We start from the raw sequence: 5,163 nt of genomic DNA on the forward strand, positions 1-5,163 counted from the left end.
TATATATATATATATATATATATATATATATATATATATATATATATTATCATATATGACTATATCGTGTTGTATCACAGGAACTCAGTTGAAGGAACCACCCGCTCTAACTGACACAAGTTGAGCCAGTCACCCTCATTAAAGTGTGTAGCTCTGTAACAAGGTTAATACTATTCTTATAACCAGCTAGCCTCTACTACAGCATGTGGCTAGCATCACAAGGCTAGCCTTGGTCTGTTCTCTCAGACTCGTTGATCCAGACACTACAGGGACCCACAGCTCTGATCAGACTGAGTGTGTTAAAGAGGACTAACAGGAGGAACACACACACACAGTGACAGTAACAGATAACAGCCATGTTTACACTTTAAAGAGCTGTGATATGTGGTTGTATGGGGTCAAAGGTCAGCAGCTTCAGTACCTGTGTTAATTTCTGCTTCAGAGGGGTAAAAGTTCATCTTTTGGTGGCAAGCGGCTCGACTTCTCGCCCCGATTGTGTGCTGATCATCTCCTCTGGCTCATTAGTCGTCCATATTTAAATGTGAACAGATGCTGCTCCTCTTCGATTTGCATTCTCAAGACTCGGCAGGAGGATGCATTAGCATAGCCGCAGCAGCCCACCAGAGATGGAAATAGCTGCAGACCCTTTTTAGAGTTGTGTAACCAACAACATCAGTGGTCATTATGTTTCTCCCCCCTCCTCCCCCTCACTCACTCCCTCCCTCCTTTCTTCACATACCCATCTGCCCACTCGCTCTTTAATTATGTGCTGCTTTATTTTTCTGTTCGCCAAAAACAAAGACAGAAAGCATGTTGGACGGTCTGAAGCTCTGCAGAAGGACTGATGCCTTTGAATGTTTGCTTGTGTTTTAAGATTAAAATCCGGACGAGCAGAAGATTTCACAGAAACAGACTGAAGCTGGTCAACATACGAAAGAGACAAACATCCCCCTTAGGAACTGGAGAGACCAAACACAGAGCTAAACTGAAACACTGGACACAAACCAGCTTCATATGATTGTGTGTTACTGCTGGATGTGGAAGGACACAAAACACAAAGATGGAGCACATTTCAGACCCAGAGGAGACATAAAGTTTGTCATAAACACAAAGAATATTCAGTATGTTCATGTTGTTCTATTCACTGTGTTACTTATATACGTATTACATGTAGATGTGAAATGTGTGTTAAATACATATACATGTTACATACGCAGTGAATACATACACCTTCTCTGAGCACAGTCAAAGTTAGCAAATGTTAGTTAACAGTTGATGTTAAAGGTGTTAATGACCTACAAAGCTCTTAGTAGTCAGACACCTTCATGTCTTGCTTCTATAGGCTTGGACTGCTATAGGTTTAGACTGCTATAGGCTCAGACTGCTACAGGCTTAAGGCTGATTTATACTTCTGCTTCGCCCCTACACAGCAGGGGCTGACGTGGACATGAGCACCACATACTTGTGCGTCAATGTGTCCGTGTCGCGTAGCAATTCTCAGCCGAAACGCTTGAGGGCAGTGCGGTCTCTCTGAAAGCCGGCCCTGCTACGATCGCTGTTTATTTTTCAACAGCGATTCAGAACGTATTATGTTAATCTACAGCTGATACATGTTACTGTTTATCATACAGACATGATTACATGAAGAATAGAGAGCAGGAGATGAAATACACGGCTGATGTGCGGCCGATGTCTGGTATCCCAGAGGTGATGAAATGCAGGAAATACAATGCTGCCGAGGGGACCAATCACAGAGCTTGCGATCCGCGCCGATTCTGCGGGTAGTTACATTTTGGAGGAGGTGCACGTCAGCTACGTGTGTAGGCCTCTGCGTAGGTACGGGAGCTACGCCGACTTTCGGAGTAGGTTACGCCATCGATTCGACGCAGGAGTATAAATCAGCCTTCAGACTGCTATAGGCTTAGACTGCCGGTGGAACAGACACATTGAAATCCTGTCTGTTCATCTCTCTCCTCTGTTTGCCTGTCACTTAATTAACGCTTCATGTCCCATTAAAGTTACGAACCATAGACCTTTCTGGAGTCCCTGAACTCCCTTGTCTCGTAGGTTCCTTTGGATGTCTGCCGTAGATGGCCTGCTGCTGTGGACGTGCCAGACTCCAGCTGCTACAACTACTACTATCTGTCCCACCACTATCATCTCTCTGTCTTCAACCTCCTCTATCCCTCTCTCAAACACAGTCTCAGTGTGTCTTGGGATGACAGTTGTCATGAAATAAAAACTGATGGGCGGATGATATGTCGCTATTGCAATTTATGTTGTTCTCACTGTACAGGCAGAAAAAGAAGAAAAATATTAAGTTCATGATCAAAATATGTTGACTGAGGCTGTTATGTAATGAACACCACAGTTCCCCTCGTGTGCACTAGAGTGTGTCTCCTGCAGTGAGTTAGTCCCCATAGAGCTCCATGTTAAAATGTTACAGCAGAAATAAACATGTGTACAGTCTGGTACAAAAACAGTTTGGTCTCTGTAGCTCATTTCTCTTTTCATGACAACGGTACGGGCTGAATTTATATACAACTCAGCTAAGGGGTGTGGCCTCTTTAAGTGACAGGTGGGTCACGACGTAAAGGTCTCTGTGTGATGTTTAAAGATAAGGATGGCGGTGAAGTAGAGTCTGACTCTGATAGTGTTTCTATCATTGCTGCGTGTGATTGGACGTATTCACAGAACCAACGAGAGGAGAAGAGCATGCTGGGAGCAGGGAGGAGGACGAAGCAGCTTCATCACTGCACAAAGATCACACAGTCACATGATGTACCGTCTCTCAGCTCTGACTGAGGAGCTGTTGGTTTGCAGTAGAGATGACTTTCAGAAATAATAATTAATCCTCCATCAAAGAGAAAACATCAGCAGAGTGAGAGAGGAAGGGACTGTCTCTTCCAGAATAAAAGCCTGTTGTGTTCAAGTACCACACACATTCATCACCAGAGAACATCTTCCTCTCCTCCTCCTCCTCCTTTGTTCTTCTTTATGCTCCTTTCAGTTGGACTCAGCCTCCCCTCTCCTCACCCCTCTCTTTGACGAGTCTCTTTCTCTCTCAGACTTCCCCCTCACTTCATCTCTACCTCTCCTCTGTCTCTCTCTATCTGAGCCCCTCTCCTCCCCTCTGCATGCCTCCCTCTTTCATCCTCTCTCCAATTATCCACAGCCTCCCCCCTCTCTCCCCCGTCCGGTCTGGCAGCAGCTCCAAACAGACATCCAGTTTGGTCCCAAACTTCTCTTCCTTTGATTCAGAGTGCTGCAGAGAGCCGGGGGGTCAGAGCCATCGCCCACCGCTCCGCTGTGCTCATCCTCAAACAGACAGAGGAGGGGGGAAAGAGGGAGAGAGAGAGGATGAGAGCTGAGCTGGAAGTCAGCGTAAAGTTTCCTCAGTCCTGAAACTGAAGACTCTGAAAAGAGACAGAAATGTGCTGACATGTTTTGGTGCCTGAGGATCCAAACATAGTGAGAAAAAGATGTTTGTTATCCCCAGACTCTGCTTCGTTGATAGATCTGTTTGCTGCTATACCTTCTTGTTGTGTGTCCTGATCCACACACAGGTAGGTGGTCTACCTGCTGTCTGATGCGCCTCTAAGAGTACCCCTGTATACAGGTGAGATCCCAGAGGCCTCTGCTTGAGAAAAGCATCCCCATACACCTCCAGGCCTGCATCCTCCACCAGCCGCCCTGCAGCTAGGTTGAGATCCTCGTCCTGTTCCTGCTGGTGGGCAGCCTGCAGTGCTTCCTCCAGGAGACAGTGAGCTCAAGTATTTAGGTTGAAATTGTAATGTTTTCACCTCAACTTGAATCATCACATCAGGGAGACAGAGCTTCTTTAAAAACATGGATGATTTCAGTTCACAGACCTGCTGACAGACACACAGATCGCACCTCACATCACCTGAACATCTCTGCAGACTGGACGGACAGGTCGACACAGACTCACATAGACTCTTATACCTGTACTTTTGTCTGAGTTTAAATTACAGACTCCTTTAAACCTGAACCTGACGTTTTTTAAACAGGCTTGTGACTTGAGCAGAGTTTGTTCAGAGTAAAGAGTGTGTTCTCTCTCTCTCTCTCTCTCCTCTAAATGTGTCTGATTTCTTTAATTTAAAGTCTCCTGTAATGTGAATCGTCTCCAGCTCTCTTCAGAGTCTCAGCTGCTGCATAAACGTGTCCTTCTTCCTTTAAGATACCTCATGAGCTGTGCAATATCTCTGAAAACATTCCCTGCATACCGATCAGTATTGACACAACCCTCACACACACATATATGTACACAGACTGAGTGCATTACCTCTCTCTGAGCCCTGAGGGTGGACGTGTCTGAACACTCCAGGTGAGTGTGAGTAAAGTTTCAGAGAAGAGATGGACATCAGCAGTAAACCAACCATTAATTTAACCATGAGATCATCAGTTTGTTCCTTGGAAAACTAGAAAACTACAAAGTATAAAAACTTTAAAAAAAACTACAAACAAACAAAAACTAACTACAAATTACAAAAAATGAGTTACAAGCAAAATACAGAAACTAGAAATAAACTACAAAAGCTACAGACTTCAAACAAACTCCAATAACTACAAACTATGAAAACAAAACTTTGAAAACAAACAAAAAAAAAATACTACAATTGTCACTAAGGAAAGCGTTTCTCAAACCTTAACGTCTTTCTTGCACACAAAAGTACCTCACACACACACACACACACACACACACACACACACACACACACACACACACACACACACACACACACACACACACACACTCCTAAACTTTCTAGGAATTTTCCGAGGCTCTTCGACTGAAATTCTCTGGAGCTGCTTGTTCACACATGTCCCTTTCAGCATTACGTCATCCCTGTGGGATGAGGGCGAGGGGACGGTGAGAGGGTAGACCTCAGGAGACAGGTTGTGACATCACGGTCAGTGTGAGTCACAGTGTAAAATTTAGGTCATGATGGAGGATGAAGCAGCAGAGACCGACACTACGAGGAAGGCTTATATATCAAGGCTACGTTTAACAGACGATGTGCAGACGTCTCCTGTGGAGCATGCTCAGAAGGTGTAGTCCAGTTTCATTCAGACTAACATGTTTATGTGGATTGTACAGTCCAGTTTCAGTCGGTCTAACATGTTATCGTCGATTATAAT

General features: G+C 44.7%; 1 long non-coding RNA gene across 1 annotated transcript; it reads right to left on the reverse strand.

Annotated features, from left to right (window-relative positions):
• Positions 1 to 3,229: 3,229 nt before the first annotated feature.
• Positions 3,230 to 4,449, reverse strand: LOC117815316. The gene is made up of 3 exons (XR_004631795.1): positions 4,307 to 4,449; positions 3,536 to 3,747; positions 3,230 to 3,416 (listed from the first exon to the last, which is right to left on the reverse strand). It is a non-coding gene; the product is annotated as an uncharacterized LOC117815316 (long non-coding RNA).
• Between the last annotated feature and the right edge of the window lie 714 nt (positions 4,450 to 5,163).

Source organism: Notolabrus celidotus, chromosome 1 (assembly GCF_009762535.1).
Source record: "Notolabrus celidotus isolate fNotCel1 chromosome 1, fNotCel1.pri, whole genome shotgun sequence".
Taxonomy (NCBI): Eukaryota; Metazoa; Chordata; class Actinopteri; order Labriformes; family Labridae; genus Notolabrus; species Notolabrus celidotus.